This window comes from Danio rerio, chromosome 24 (genome assembly GCF_052040795.2).
Source record: "Danio rerio strain M-AB ecotype USA chromosome 24, GRCz13ab, whole genome shotgun sequence".
NCBI classification, from domain to species: Eukaryota; Metazoa; Chordata; class Actinopteri; order Cypriniformes; family Danionidae; genus Danio; species Danio rerio.
The window spans coordinates 15788185-15806065 of NC_141044.1; the positions used below are offsets into that span (position 1 = coordinate 15788185).

Genomic DNA, 17881 nt, shown 5'->3' on the forward strand with positions numbered 1-17881 from the left:
ACTGTTTAGTCTATCAAATAATTTAACAAGCTTTCATCATAGTAAAAGCAAGTAGCGATGTTTAAATAGATCTTTTCAGGAAATCAATTGACTAACATATTGCACAAATATTGAAGTGTTTTTGCATCTTTTTGGGAAATAACTTGAAAGATAAGGATGTTATCATTAGTTAATTTTTTTTTTTTTTTTTACATATTATAAACCCTAATAAACCCTAGAATCACCCTAAAGCTCTAAATAAAGTGAGAAACTGCATCCTTTTCTCAGCCTCCTATGCTTCTGTTCAGGTATTTCACCCTAAATGCAATAAAAAAGCATATTCTTTGCCATAAAAGTAAAATTACTGAACCTACACATACACTGTAAAAATTCCTGGTTGGCTGAAATTTTTGAACTGAATCAAAATAACATTATGAGTCCATTAAACTTATTTTATGTTAAACTGACCTAAAACAGCTTGTGGAACCTATTAACTTAATTTGATTAACTTGGCTTAATAAGTTTTAATGAACTAAGACATAGGCTGTCATGACTAACTGATCATATAATTTCAACAGTTAAGGAATCTGAGAAAAATGCTAATTTTAGAAGAAAAACTCTTAATGATATTTCTCATTGTCAGGATAAGACATGTTTATCATACAGAACATTGTTGCCATAACATTTTTGAAAGATTTCTGAACACAAAATTATCATAATGATCCCTCATTCTCATGTTCAATCCCATACCACAACCATACCATGCCAGTGCATATGCATTCCTGTATATCACCATTGTTTTATTTAAACAGTCAAAAATGTATACAATATTTTCATGGGTACATATTACCCAGTACAGCTCTAAAAACTGGACTGACATGCTTTTAATTTACTAGAATCTCCATTTGTGGGGCCATAGTTGAAGTCTGAGCTATTAGCTCCCTTCACATGTAAATAACTTGCGCTAAATCTGCTTACTGCACAAGCTGACACCCCCCACCACCACCTTTTCCATGTAATGGTTGTGAGGGTGCAGATGAGATTTTTCCAAAAACAGTCAAATACATTCTTATACAATGTCTATTAGTTAATTTGATAATATGGTTTGATTTTTTTAAATATATTTTATGAAATTATTTACATTTGTTGTATTTAAATTAAGAATGTTGCAGGATAGCAAAAAAAATGTGACTTTTTGTTGATTTTGTGGAATCATGAAAAACTAGATGATGTGTTCTATGTTAAGCTGCTTTGACACAATCTACATTGTAAAAGTGCTATATAAATAAACATTGAATACAATTATTCCTTTTTCAGCTTTCGAAAAGCAAACTTTTCTGGTCTATATTGAAATGAAGGTGAGTAAATGATGGCAGAATTTTATTTGGGTGATTTCCCCTTTAAGAAGCACATCGAGGAGTTAGGCAGCATATTCTCATGTGATCCTATTTCTTCATTTCCTCTTTCTCTCCTGCACTCACTCACACTTTCTCTCTCTTCCCCTCATTGCTTGTCAGCTTGTCAGATGGAAGATACCAATTTGACAGGCTCATTCCATGTGGAAATGGCATGATTGGAAGTATTTGGCATTCCCCTGTTTCTTTGTGCTGCCGAGTGAGAGACACCATCATCTGACAACCACCAACACCCCCCCCCCCCCCCCAAAAATTAATAGTTAATGGAATATGGAGTCCATAGGAGATGCAGACAGACTGTACAGAGCAAAAGGGAGAGAGAAAGGAGAGAGTCCTATCTTAATGTGCCAGAACTTGTGTGCCACTCTGGTCCTCACTTCCTGAGAAAGAGTAAATGGAAGATCACTTGTCAAGCTGTCATGTAGCAGGAGAGCCTTACCTGAGGCTGCAGAGCCAGAGTCTCTTTCTGCTAAGAGCAGGCCATTCACATAACCCTGAAACAATCAAGTCGGGGCTTGAAACTGGAGAAATGCTGTGGGCCAGTGTGACGTGGGGAAATAAAGGACTGGAGGGAAAAGAAATGTCTCTTGCTCTCCTCTCCCTCTGTTGTCTAAGGTTTTTTTTGTCATCGGGCCAGTACCTAAGTGTTCAAAGCTCTGTCAAGCCGTAACACTTTGATATTTTTCCCAGGCTTCAAAAGAGCACAGCAACAATGGACTTGTGACTGCAGGCTATGCAGCGGTAGCCAAGACAATATTAGTTGTCTCATCTTCTTTATGTTGCTGGCACCAGACTTGGACTTTTTTCTTCTTTTTTTCATTGGGTGTAGGTAGGTGTTTCGGAAGGAAGCCTGACCTGTTAGAGGGGTTGTTTAAGGCCTGAGGAAGTGCTTTGGTTTACACAGGTTTTGCTCTTTTGATGCAAGTAAATATGAGGCCAGCGCTGAGTCATCTGTACAGGTGGTCTGCACTGATGAGGGAGACATGAGTCACTTACTGAGGTAAAATGTGCCTGGATGAGGTAAAAAAAAAAAAAAAAAAAAATAGAAGTCAGGTAAGGGTTTTGTGTGATAGAAATTCATGTGTAATAGAGTATCGCCAGGCCATCTTTGTGTTCACCCTCATGGATTTTTTCAGATTAGTTTTTATGATCATTTTTGGCTGTTTATGCCAACAATATTTAGTTGCAAAACGAGATGTATATCCATTTTGAAAATTGTTGGTTATTTGACAGTATTATTTAAGACATCAACAGTCAAGTTCATTCAGAATTTTTGTACATTGAATTATTACTTTAGCTCAGTGAAGGTCAGAAACACAATATTTTCAAATCAAAGATATTTTTTATTTAATTTTATGTCCAAAAACCATGCCAAAATGCAACATATTAGTCTTAACAATGACTTAAATTGGTTTTAAAAAACTATATATCACGAATGTATGCACTCTCAGAAAAAAAGGTACAAAATTGTACCTTTTAGGGTACAAATGGCCCGTCACTGGGGTTGTACCCTTAAGGGTACAAATTTGTACCTCTATTTAAAGGTACAAAATTGTACCTTCTACATTTGTACCCTTTAAGGGACAATTTTGTACCCTAGACACTGAAGGTACAAAAATGTACCTTTTTATATTATATAGTATTTTCAGGGTACTGACCCAGGCATTGTGATCCTTTGGTGACTGCATGCACAAATAAATAAATAAAATATTTTGGTTCACAGATGTCCATTTTTATTTACTAATGTAGAAATATTTCATTACAACTCACAACTGAATGTGTTAAGAAATAAAATTACACAGCAAGTATAAAGCAGACATGTAAAACAGTAAAAAGAACAATTTAGATAATAAATAAAAACTAAATAATCTACACTTAATACAAAGACCACAAGAATACTGTTTAAGATTTATAAACACATTACACAGGCTACATCAAGTACTGCACTTTATAAAGTCCAAAGTATTTGTCTTTAGTCAGAATACTCGGTCATAATAAATAATTTGTCATCAACATTTTCTCTGAATTTCAGAATGAAGGCAAAGTTTCTCTATAAATTGCTTTAACAGTGCAGAAAATCAAATACATCAGTAGCCTCTTCCTCAACACCAGTAGATTACTCCTCATCATCCTCAAGTGGAGTTGTAATTTGTTGTAACACAATATGTGTTTATGCTTTTGGTAAACATGACATGTAAAGCACTCATATCTGGAAAATGTTCTTTGATAGTCATTAGGACCACAAGTTATTTAAAAATTTGCTTTATGCATGAATGATAGCAGTGTGCTGGATTAACTTGATGATTGTGATTATCCCAAGAGCATGTAAAGAAACAAAAAACAAGGTAGATCACTCTGGTAACTGGAGTAGATCGAGGCTTGTCACCATCCACCGTTCATTCAAAACATTCCACTGCAGAAACATCAAGGTGTTCTTCTAATAAGATGGATATGTCAAAAATGTATATTCGTCCACATCATAATCCCATCAACTCTGAAGACTGCCGTGACTCGTCTTGTTAACACAGTTGTCCAGTCGGTGGCCTCCTCCTGTTCATGAACAGTTGGATGTGGTGAAAATGGTTCACTGTAAATGACAAAGCAATAATTACATTAATATCAGTCACTCTATCACTGATGAAGAGAAAATCAACATGCATAGAAAGTCAAATAATTAATATTCACTGATTAAAAAAAGTATCACAGATTAAAAGACTAATATAAATTTCATTCATTCATTCAATTTCTTTTCGGCTTAGTCCCTTTATTAATCTGGGGTTGCCACAGTGGAATGAACCACCAACTTATCCAGCATATGTTTTATGCAGCAGATGCCCTTCTAGCTGCAACCCAGTATTACGATACATCCAGACACACTCATTCACACACACATTTATACACTACAGACAAATAAGCTTACCAAATTCAGCTATAGCGCATGTCTTTATACTTGTGGGGAAACCGGAGCACTTGGAGGAAACCCTCACGAACACTGGAAGAATATGCAAACTCCTCACACAAATGCCAACTGACCCAGCCGAGGCTTGAACCAGCGACCTTCTTGCTGTAAGGTGACAACACTACCCACTGCGTCATCCTAATATAAAGAATATCAAGCATTATAAAATGCATTTATCACAGCATATACTAAACAGAAAACAACATACGCACCTGAGCACAACGAAATGTTGAAGTGTCTCGCTTAACAAGGCTGGCAACATGAGAAGTGCTGCTGTAAAATCAATTCCTGGAACATAAGATGTGGCATACAAACAAATATGAATGAATCCATCCAAAGCTAGAATTCAATAATATTAATCAAGTGGAGAAAGTTTAGAAAGAGTACCTTAGAGTCAGGTCCATAGCATTCTTCAGTTGATCTCTCATCTTTCGATGAAAACCTAGAAAATCATTTTAAACACGTGGGTGTACATTTACTGTTGTTTGTAAGTAAAAACCTACAAATTTAAAATAGTATGTAAGCCATTAAAACCATGGTATAGATAATGAGACATACTTACATCTTGTAACTGAGCCATGCTTTCATAGGTCTGATGCTGTTAGGCTGCATTCTGTTGTTCAATCTTGTCCTGAAAGACAATTGGAAACTTCAAAAACTTCTGGAAAGCAATAAGATAAAGCAACAACTATTTATTTATTTTGAGATATTAATAAAAAAGGGAAAATAGCTCAAGGTACCAGTTTCAGAACAGATGAGACAAATTATTACATTAAAGAACAAAGTATACCTTAAAACGTCGTTTTATACAACGTGGCATGTTAATAATTCTACATTAACATAAGTAACGTTATAGCGTTAAACGATAGTAAAGCACCAACAATTCTGGACATGAGAGTTTGTGGACACTCCTCAACATTAATGTAACTTAGACACTGAAACGAAGATATGTACAAGCATACACACGCCACGTTTGTAACTAGCCACGTTTACATAATCAGTCACTTTGTCGGTGACAAAATTGTGATTTTTCTTCACAAAATGGTGGTGTAACTTATATAACCGTCTAATATTACATTTCAGCGGTCAACCGTGGCTAGAAAAATGGCCTCAAAATATAAAACATTATCGATAATTACAAATTTCCAGTATTAATAACAAAAGGTTTTATATAAAGGTATATAAAGACTTTAGTCGCGCGAGCTCCGGGCCACACCGCACATTACACACAGGTCACGGCCCGATTCCGGTGCACGGATACGGCAGCGTCGCGCTTCTGCCGCCGCAGCTGGCCCGAGTGTATTTTGCTAATTGGGTTGCGATTATATTCCGCCGTGGCAACACTTATTAATAAAGCAGTAACGTAACGTAAGATATAAGGCGCGAATACGTAACGTAGGCGACAAAGGGAACTTTTACACCGAGAAAACTAACAGCATATAGTACTCACCGTCTACAAAGTTATGTCCCTCGGTGACTTCGATATCACATTGTTTTAACTTCTTTAATAAGCTGCAGACATCTTAGCAAACTCCATCCTGCAGGCCAGCCCGGAGCACTTAAAGCGGGGGAAAGCCGAGACCCTAGAGTCAGACAAAATCAACAGAACACGGCTTCACATGTAAAAATGAGACTGAAAATATATCTTAAATACATTCTTACCTGAAAAGTGTGGACTCCAAAATAGACTTTTCTTTGAAGAGCGTGCAAACTTCTGTGTAAACAGCCAGCATACTCGACGGACCGCCTCAGTAACAAACTCTACTATAACGTCTCAACAAGCCAAATTCTTAAAGAGACAGCAACATCACCACCTGTATGAAGATGCTGTCACTCTGCATGGTTCTTATTCTACATCCCATAAACTATAGGGTCTTAAACAGTAAGCAAAGACCAGTATTTACGTTTTTAATTATTAAAATTACATTCAATTATAAATTAAATTATTAACATTTTTGAGAAAAAATGTAATTTAAATACATGAAAAAAATTTTATTATTAAAATATTTAATTCAATCAATTTATTTATTTATTATATTTTTAAATTATGTATTTTAGTATTAATGTTTAGTATTAATACATTTAAATTAGTGTTATATAGTGTCTTGATCTTATCATGAGCTGAGGGTACAATTTTGTTCCTATAGGGAAACAAAATATATAATTGTACCTTTAAAAGTGCCAAATTGGTCCTTTACGGTACAATTTTGTATCCAAATGTGCTATAAAAGGTACAAAAATGTACCTTTCAAACCTAAATCTGGACATTTGTACCTTTATAGCCCATTTGGGTACAAAATTGTACCCTAAAGACCAATATGGGACCTTTAAAGGTACAATTTTATATTTTGTTCCCTCTAGGAACAAAATTGTACCCTCATTGTACCTTTTTTTCTGAGAGTGTGGAATAATATATACAAAGATTGATTAATAATAATAAGATTCTTAGTTTTGGCCAGAATGTGCACAACAAATCATAACATTACATTTTGTATTATTATTATTTATTTATTTATTTTTTTTGCAACATGCTATATATCCACCTTAGCCTATATTCTACAACAGTAATACCATTAAGAAAAGCTAAAGAATCAATGTTTTGTTTGATAAGTAAGATTAAGTTAGTTAGATAAACGACTTGTAGCTTGTTACAGAAAAAGTGAAGGGCGTTTCCTTCCGCAACGCTGCTAAAAACCAAACCTGTGTGATCAGCACAGGCGGAGCCGCAGTGTTACAGTTCTTGTTTGTGTTGCACCGTGTCCCCAACACAAGCTCGCCTCGCCCCGTCATATTTAATGAATTATTTAACTGTAGTAATAATAATAATAATAATAATAATAATAATAGCTTATTTATTGGTTGTTGCGAAAAAGCGAAACTATGCAAAACTAAAACAAAAGCAAAAATATGTTCCCTTATAATAAATTAACAACAAGAATTAACGTGAGGTTTTAGGCTATAAATAATAGGTGCAACCGCATAAATAAATCTTCAGATAGGCTACTCAGTTACATGTAAGAAATTATTTAAAAATATACTTATAAAGGACACTTAGAAATGTCACCTTGCAGACAGGTATCTTGTGATGGGTAGGAGTGCAGGAAAAAGGCGCTCCCTGGTCTTCCTTTTAATTGACATCAGCAGATACTTGTTCCCTGCCACATTTGCATAATCTTGACAGACCTGGTTTCTGGTCCACTTTTGTAGCATTTTTATACATTTTTGTGGAGTTGAAGGCTTCATCTTCAATCGCTAAAACAATGAGCAAACTCGGAGCACTTCATCAGCAGTGACTCTCCTCCCAGGGGATGCTGAGCTCGTGCAGCTTCCTGAAAGTCCTATAACTGTTATATTGCTCTTTGTAAAGAAACTGGTTCAATTCAATTCAATTCAGCTTTATTTGTATAGCGCTTTTACAATGTAGATTGTGTCAAAGCAGCTTCACATAAATGGTCATAGTAACTGGAACAGTGTGGTTCAGGTTTTAGTGTTTAAGTTCAGTTCAGTTCAGTTTAGCTCTGTTCAGTGTGATTTAATCATTACTGAGAGTTCAAACACTGAAGAGCAAATTCATCGATGCGTAGCTCTACCAATCCTGAACCATGCGAGGCAGTGGCGACAGCGGAGAGGGAAAAAAAACTTCACCTGATGGGAGTGAAGAAAAAAAAAACCTTGAGAGAACCAGACTCAGTTGGGCACAACCATTTTAATTTCTCCGCTGGCCAAAAGTCTTGTGCAGAAATTCATTCGCCGTGGTTTATGCTGGAAGATGGCCTCAATGAAGACTCGTCTGTCCCTGGAGCGTCGCTGGAATCAGACTCATTCACAATGGTCAAACATTCAAACTGGTCTCGCAGATATCGCGTTTTGTGAAAAAATACATTTTGTACTTGGCCTAAAATGTACTTTCTTAAATGTTATTAATGGCAGCAATTCACACATATATTAAGATACATCTGAGCCGTAATTTCCAATATTAAAATCCAAATGTCAAAAAATGTCGCACAACCATCTCTTGGAATTGGGTTCGAGCTTGGGTTCGAGCTGACAGAAAGACAACAGAAACTCAAATAATCACTCATTACAATCGAGGTATGCCGAAGAGCATCTCTGAACGCACAACATGTCCAACCTTGAGCACCTCGACCACAATGGGGGCCACTCCTATCAGCTAAGAACAGGAAACTGAGGCTACAATTCACACAGGCTCACAAAAATTGGACAATACAAGATTCAAAAACGTTGCCTGGTCTAATGAGTTTTTTGGCTGCGACATTCAGATGGTAGGGTGAGAATTTGGCATCAACAACATTACACCACCAGCAGCCTGAACTGTTGATACATGGCAGGATGGATCCATGCTTTAATGTTGTGGGGAATATTTCCTTGGCACACTTTGGGCCCATTAGTATCACTTGAGCATAATGTCAACACAACAGTTTACCTGAGTACTGTTGCTGACCATTCCCATCCCTTTAGACCACAGTGTACCCATCTTCTGATGGCTACTTCCAGCAGGAATAACGCGCCATATCAAAAAGCTTGGATCATCTCAGACTGGTTTCTTGAACATGACAATGAGTTCACTGTACTCAAATGGCCTCCACAGTCACCAGAACTCAATCCAATAAAGCACTTTTGGAACGTTGTGGAATGGAAAATTTGCATCACAGATGTGCAGCTGACATATCTGCAGCAACTGCATGATGCTATACTGTCAGTACGAACCAAAAACTCTGAGGGGTATTACCAGTACCTTGTTAAATCTATGCCACATAGGATTAAGGCAGTTCTTAAGACAAATTGGGGTCCAACCCGGTACTAGTAAGGTTTACCTAATAAAGTAGCCATTGAGTGTATAATGTCATGCATTTGAATTAACAATGTTTTTCTTTAATTATTAGATTTTTTTTTTAGCTCACACAACTCTCTTGCTTAGTTCTACAAAAATTAGTACAGTGCATGTCCAATCTCATCTTACAGAAATGTAATATAAAATACAGTACTGTAGATTTTAGTGACTTAGTAAATTATTTGGCAATTACTTTCAATCATTCATTTTCTTTTTCGTCTTAATCCCTTTATTAATCTGGGGTCACCACAGCGGAATGAACTGCCAATTTATCCAGCACATGTTTTACGCAGAGGATGCCCTTCCAGCTGCAACCCATCACTGGGAAACATCTATACATTCTCATTCACACACATACACTACAGACAATTTACATTACCTAATTCACCTGTACCGCATGTCTTCAGACTTGTGGGAGAAATCGGAGCACCCGGAGGAAGCCCACGCAGACACGGGGAGAACATGCAAACTCCACATGCCAACTGATCCAGCCGGGTTCAACCAGGGACCATCTTGCTGTGAGGCAAGAGTGCTACCCACTTGTGCCACTGCATCGCCTTATTTGGGGCTTAATTTTCTAAATTCCTACCTAATTTGTTCGAATTTGTTTTGAAAAAGTAAGCATGCTGGTCCATGCCTGAACCCACCATCACTAGTCTGTGAAAATATTGTGCAAATGTACGATTAAGTTCACAAATTCATATGAATTAGCCAGCCTGATTTTCCGAGAAAACAAAATTTAATGCTTTGTTAGTTTAGCGTCTAATTCATATGGATTTGTACGAGTTTCTACTGCATGAAAATGTAAGATTTTAAAAAGAGAAGTGGCAGCCAATGCCACCCCTAAACCCAACTGTCATTGGGGATGAGCAAATCGTACTAAATTGTATGGATAATATTGTATGAATTCATACGAATTAGCCACTAAAATAAAACGCTTTGAAATTAAATGAATTGCTGTTAGATAGTGTTGAAATCAGCAAATAATCCACCAACAAGTAAAAAAAAAGCAACAATTTGCCATGATTTAATGCTCACATTTACTGTACATTATCAAATTAATGTCATCAAACATGGCATCAAATTATTTATTTTATTTTATTTTATACTTGTGTTTTTTTTTTAATTTAATTTTTTTTTTTTTACCACAAGTAAGAATTGCTGTACACATTATAGGATCCCTAATTAACTATTTTTCTTGCATTATTCTTATGTTATTTAATTTTTTAATCAAATGAAGTATGACATTCATATCACAATATTTTATAGTTACTAATGTACAGTAAAAAAAAAAAAATTAAGGTCTGGCCAATACAACATTTAAATAAACCATTAAATATCCCTAGCGATAGCATTTTCATTGTAGTGCAGACATAGAATAATACGTGTTCATTTTTTTTTCACGTTGTGAAACATAACTCTAGCCAGCACAGTGTACACAGCTGCAGTGCTGCTCCATCTAATAGGTGCAGTCCTGATCTAATTTTGCAGCCTTTTTTTTTCTTTTCTTTTTCTCACTGTAACATGTATTGTTTGAGGGGATGTTGGCCAGCGGCAGATTAGCACCTCCTTAACAAGGCAAATATGATCTGTGTGCACCTCCACAAAGCAAACACTGAACCTCTCTATTTATAGATGCAAAGGAAATGGACACTGGTACAATTCATGAGCTTTGTGGTGCAGGTGAGTGGAGAAGTATCTTGAGATGCACTTTTGAAGAAAACATGCTGCCAGCTGGGCTCTTTAAGCCCCTAAGGGTCTCTAAATACTAATTAGGACACTTCTGAATTACACTTACTATTTGGTTTACAGTAAAAAAGGCAACTAGGTTGTCATGCCTTTTATCCAGATTTTTTTTTTTTTTTTTGCCATGTTCTTACATCAAAAAAAAAAAAAAAAAAAAGATAAATGGTTATTTACAATCTAATTGATATGTGTTGAAATTAATGTCTATGTTGTATTGAAATACTGTTTTTGCTACTAAGGTTGGATCCAGCTAAGGTTCAATAGTATTTGGATGCAGCCTGCGTGATGCACGTAAAGATTGCATCACTCAGCGATGCAATCTCGTACACAATGCACTTAATGGAGTAAGTGACGTCACTGTGACGAGTAGGGTTAGGGATGGGGTTAGGTGAGCGCATTAAAAAGCATTGGATGTAGCTTAGATTGCACTGCACCAGGTCTGCAGACAATATAATTTTTTTTTTTTAAGTATATAGATACATAGATGGGTTTTAAGTATATAGATATTGTAAAAAAAAAAAAAAAAAAAAATATATATATATATATATATATATATATATATATATATATAATTTTATATATATATATATTTATATATATATATATAAATTGCTAAATTCAGTTAAAAATGAAGCTTGCAAATAAACTACATTTATACTGAAACTTTCATCAAAAATATAATTTGTCTAATTGAAGTAACCCACAGTTACATATAGGACATTTACACGTTGTCATTTCAATTACAAATGGGCAAAAAAATTATATGCACATGAATTTTTCATGTTCCATCTGTGGGTTTCTCTAAATTATTGTTGGTAAAAAGTAGCCACAGACTTCTATAGCAAGAAAAAATATATATATGAAAGTCAGTGGCTAGTGGTTTTCAAAATTCCTGATAAGGACTTCATATATGTCCTACAGAAGAAAGAAAGTCAATCACCCACCAGTGATGACCTACTCACACCAGCAGCTTCTCCATGGTGCTTCTCCAGTGTTTTCCAGCCCCCAATGCCTAGATGGCAGCTCTGTACAAGAAGTTTGGCCAGAGGAAAGATGGTCTTGCCCAACTGAGCCTAGTTTTTCTCAAAGTTTTTTCACTTTCGTCATTTGGTGAAGTTTGTTTCTCGCCACTTTTGCCACCGGCTTGCCTGGTTTGGGACTTGTGGAGCTGTGCATCGATGGATTTGCTCTTCAGTGTTTGGACTTTTAGCAGTGAAATTTAACCCACACTGAACTGAACTAAACCAAACTTCAACTCTACTGACACAGTTTCAATTGACTAGAACTTCTACGTTAAGCTGCTTTGACACAATCTACATTGTAAAAACGCTTTAGAAATAAAAATTAATTGAATTAAAGTTGAATTTAAAATCAGAACAAGTGGAGGATGAGTAAATGATTGCAGAATTTATATTTTTGCCTAAACTATAGCCCCTTTCACACATACAGACCTTTCCGGAAAATTACCGGCAATTTTCCGGAAAGGTTGTATGTGTGAACAGGCCCTTTTTGAAAATACCGGTAAATTCGTTCTGGCTATTTTCCAGAAAGAGAAGTTGTAACATTACTGGTAATTTGCTGGAATGCTGTGCTGTGTGAATGCAGAAGGAAGATTGCCGGAAAGAGCGCATCCACGTCTAGAACGTGCTGACGTGAGACACCTGCTTTAGCCAATCAGAACAGTCAGACGCATTTACGTGCGAGCGGTTTATGAGAATAAAAGCCTTTGAATATTTTTCCAGACACCTTTAGCTGCTAGATGTTAGTCAGATAACGTTTCTATGTTCCTTCCTAATGCTAACTGTAAATAATTATCGATAAAATGTTTATGATAATCCGTTGTTTGTTTACCTTCAAGCTTTGCGTGTGCCCGTGAGCGCCCATAGCGCCAGCACATACACATATCATGAACATCTCGACATGCGAAAGTGTTGCTCTATGTTTTCATTGGAGTTGTACTCAATACGGATCCATCCAAAGAGTTTGTAATGTAGTCAAATGTTTACAAACACAAGCGCAGCCGTTTAGAGGTCATTTCTGGTTAATAATGTCAGAATTTACCGGCATTTTGCGATGGATGTGTGAATGCTCTTTTCCGGAAAAATTCCGTAACGTCCTCGCCTGTGTGAACAGCGCTTTTTTTGTATGTACCGGTAAAGTCGTTCCGGAAATTTTCCGGATATTTACCGGTATCACTGTGTGAAAGGGGCTTATATCTCTGTAAGACATATTGAATCAATAGTATTTTCAAACATTTTCGCATATCTTTGTGAATACGTATTATTTTTGAGGTTTTTCTGATCTGTACTGGAATTTTTTGGACAACTAGCCAACTAGCCAAGGTTTCCCCAAGAGCAGTTGCTGCTCCGTGTCAGTTTGCCTTAAATACAACAAAATGTTCATTATTGTTAGCAGTACAGTTTGGCAGGGTCAAAACAGTTTGAGGCAGCTGTCATTTATAATATACGCAATGTAAAAAATGTAGAATAGGAGTCGATGAAAGCCTATAAAAACTTCCCATTAACACATGGTTCCACCCATAAAGACTTAACTGGGGTTGAGCCGCACAGGTTATCTTTGTTCCTGTCTTGAACACATTACATGAATCCAGCCCTCCACCGACTGAATTCTTTAAGGCTCAGCAGTAATTGCTCTAGATTTCCTCCACCGTCCTTCAGATTCCCAGCTTGAACAATCTGGTATTTTAAATTTGGGAGCTGAAACAAGACATTCACTCTGAAGAAAATCGCACCTTCCTTTGGGAGCCTCGGCCTTTGGCGGTGACTTTAAAGTATGACGGCGAGCGTGCGGTAGCCGACTTCTCTCTCTCAGCAGATGGAAATGATGGTGCTGTGATTATGGCTACAGACTGAACTCAGACACAATTAGCCACCAACAGATGGAAGTCTTCATGTTAGAAACCTCCCTCACCCCCCCCCAAAAAAACCCTCAAGAGAGTGTCTGGAAGGGGAGAAAAAAGGCAAACATTGGCATGCAGAAGTCATGTAGGCCATTCATACTCTGTAATTTCTGCGTAGTTTGAAAACATACACAAATATAAACGTAGCCCTCTGATTTTAACCGTGCTCAAGGCTGCTGAAGGAAAAGAATGTAAATCATGTATGATTTAGTTTTCTAAGCCACATCGCCTTGTCCAACTTGGTTAAACAGTGTAGTAATTAAAGGGATAGCTCACCCCCCAGAAATACGAACAATTCTGTCATCGGGTATTTTCCCTATTGACGAAAGGAGACATTTTGTAAGCCGTGTAGGTTGCTTATTTTCATAGCGTTACATTTGAAACTGATTTATTTAATAAGTAGGCTGATTTGAATCATGAAGATCTGAATGTTAATGTAATGAATCAAAAGAATTGTGTTCTAAAGTTCAATTCAATGGTTCAAGAATCCAGTCAGTGCAGTTAATGAAAAGTTTACCAGGGAATTTTCACTTAAATATTGAGATTTTCACACAAAGTTAAAGGGCAGCTATTTTACCTCTTTTACAAGATGTACGATAAGACTTGCGTGTCTGCTTCTCCATTACATCAGATAAACAGCAGTCAGTGATAGAGACAGGCACAGATGAAGCAGAAATAAGGTCTCTAGTCAAAAATACCAAGTAAGTTTATTTTATGTATTTGTGGTAGAGTCTATTCAAGCCTTTCTGAAATGAGTCACCCACACATGCTGTTTGCAGTACACACACAGAGACATATGTGCGTTTACTGACATCATGTAGCCGTCATGATTATAGCAGTTTAGAATGAGATAATGTTTTTACTATTTTTATTACAAACATGCACTGTTTTTAAAAAAAAGTTTGTAAAAATTTGAAATTAATTATTCAGGTGCAGCAAATCACAGAGAGTTGTAACATAATCCCATTTCTTTTTTTTTTCTTTTTTTTTTTTTTGCAAAAAATGTTTTGTAGACCTGTTTACATGCTATTATGGAGACATGGCACCTGTCAATCAATTCGGTGGGGAAAACCACACTCATACGCCAAGTTGCACCGGGCCTTAAAATCTGTGGGATTTGGATCCTATTTTAACGTCAGTAAACTTGTTGTGTTTATATCACTCCAGTATGACAGTGAACACACTTTACCTTATGACAGTTTTGTCTAAAAAGCTTACAAAAGTAGATTTTCATCATATATATATATATATATATATATATATATATATATATATATATATATATATATATATATATATATTTTTTTTTTTTTTTTTTAAGTAACGCAATAGATTAGAGTAACTATTGTTACACTTTGTAGGCTAATTGGCTGCTAGCATAAAACAGGGTTCCCTTGTAAAAATCCCTATAAGATTTTTCCATAGGATTTTCTAAGATTGCAAATAATAAGGTCTGAGTTCAAACACTGTTCATTACACGTTTTGTCCAGCCGGATAATCCTCACATGAAAATACAACTTTAAGCACTTTTGGATCTTAAATGCAAATGCAGGAATTGAAAAGCTTGAAATACATTAGGGTATAAACTGACTGCAATGCCATCAGAGCGCATGTCTGTGACGTCAGCCCCGCCCTGCTACAGACAACTTGTCAAGCTTATTTTTAGAAAAAATGTCCATGACAAAGAGTTAATCTCTCTGTTTATTATATTATAATCCACACTATATATTATAAACAAATAAATACGCAAAAACACATAGACCTATGTGTCTTTTGGATCGTTTTTACGTGGGAAATACATCTGTTTTGCTTTACGGTTGTTCTAAAAGTTTTAAAACTGTATGTATAAATCTGCCTACATAGTATTATCATTAGACATATTTAAATAAGTGTATCGCTCGCGTGCACACAGCCTGCTTACCTTAACAGATGACAGAAATGAGGCGTGAGGAGGAACTATCAAATAAAGTATCAAACTATCAAAGTCTATCAAATGCCTGCAATTTCCATCATGGACACAGAGCAACATTCAATATTCATTTTTTGTCACAAAGTACAGTGAAAAGCAGCCCATTCAGTCACATCTGCTATACATTACAGGAGTGTAAATATTGCAGTTATGACAGAGTTAAATGTGTTCAGATGAAGAAAAAAAAGACGAAAAATTACTTGATCGCGTTAAAATGACAGTGAACATGAATGTATTTTTACATATTTATTCACATGTTTGCTTTACTGAGAGCAGGAAAGAGACATGCTGCACTGGTAAGCAGTATCCTTGTAATATTGTTTATTAAAATAAATGATCAACAAATGAATCATCTCGACAGCCTTTACAAGTAAAGGAATTATCCACACACAATCTGAATTCCCAATTAGAATAATACTACAAACTGTAAAATACTAATAATGAAAATACCTAAATAACAGACAAATCCAAATGCCCAACACAAGCAAGCTGCGCTCCAGATCAGCTCGATGACGTAAAATGTCCCCGACACCGCCTGTAGTCCCATTTAGCAACTTGATAGCAACTGTCTTTTTAAAGAAGCATAACCAATTTAAAAATTCAAGAGTGTGCTGTAACTGATGTGTTTTATATCGTAGAACAAAACATGAAAGTATCTAGAGTTTGTGTTATCTACGAACCTTATTCAAGGAATTTTACTGAAACTCCATTCAAAAAACCCATTGAATTTGGGACGAGGAAACCGGAACTGTTAAAATGCTAACTCGTTTCTGGGTGTTTGCATTTAAATTGACATCATAGTTCCTCCACTCTATAATTATATTAATATTTATAAACATATAATGTTTTATATTTATTTTGTAGTCATTTGACGATATGTGTATCTATTTGTCAAATGACTATAAAACAAATATAAAAAAATTGTACACTAATCTATTGCACTATAACATATCATTATAAATATTAATGTGAACATTCTTGCCTTTCACCTCAAAAAGGAAAAAGTAGTGTTTACTTTTTTTTTTTTATCTAATTGATTTCCTACATTTAATTGAAATGTTTAATTTCAGTTAGCTTTTTTGTCGCGTAACACGAAAATAAAACAAACGAACAAAAATAGTTTTGTTAAATTCAAAATGACAATCTCTATTAAAGGCATTCTCCCTAATGCTCCCCATCATTCTTCTCAGATGGGCTGCTGGGCAAAATTAAAGGTTACCATGGCCCAGTTTGGACATCCCTGCTTTAGATATTTGTTTACTTGTGCAGTCTTGTCAGTCTAAAGTTACTTATAGTCAACAATGTCTAGTAGAGACCATTAAAATAATTGCCTTTTTTTAAATCTTGAAGCTCTAGACCTTTTTTATTGTAAACTCATGAGAACAATAATTATCAAAGGTTGTGTGACATTCCTATTTACTGTAATTGAGATAAACACAAAAACAATTTGATGCTTTATTCTTTGATCAGAATCAATTTTTTAATCAAGCCATTTTAACTTGAAGGAATATACATCAAACTAACTATAAACATCAAATGTAATAATGTATAACATAAAATTGTTGCTGAAATGGTTGTTTTAATTACTTAAATAAACCAAAACCATATTTTGACTGAACAAGTAACAAAAGTAACTGTCATCATTTAATTTACTTGATCCAAACCAGTTTGTGTTTCTTTCTTTTGTTCAACACAAAGAAAGATATTTTGAAGAATTTTGTAAAACAAAAAAATAAAGAAATAAATAAAGTTAGGTATGTTTATATTTTACCCATAATTTGGGTTGAACCAATCCAGCATTTAAATTATTATTATTATTTATTTTTTATTTTTTTAAACAGAATATACAGTCTGCTTTTAGAAGGAAAGCCGTATGGTTTTGGAACACTGTGAGGGTGAATAACTGAAGAATGTTCTTTTTGTTTTTTTTTTAAGGGGTGAAGCAAAAAGAATGTGAAAGCGTTTTGTGATGATGCATGGGAATATTACATAAATCTGTGATTTCTCCAACAACAAACTACCATTTAAAAACATTTTTCAA

General features: G+C 35.4%; 1 long non-coding RNA gene across 1 annotated transcript; it reads right to left on the reverse strand.

The window, feature by feature from the left end:
• Positions 1-4314: 4314 nt before the first annotated feature.
• Positions 4315-5596, reverse strand: LOC147837991 (uncharacterized). Its single transcript, XR_015525475.1, has 4 exons — positions 4916-5596; positions 4741-4795; positions 4566-4641; positions 4315-4491 (listed from the first exon to the last, which is right to left on the reverse strand). It is a non-coding gene; the product is annotated as an uncharacterized LOC147837991 (long non-coding RNA).
• Between the last annotated feature and the right edge of the window lie 12285 nt (positions 5597-17881).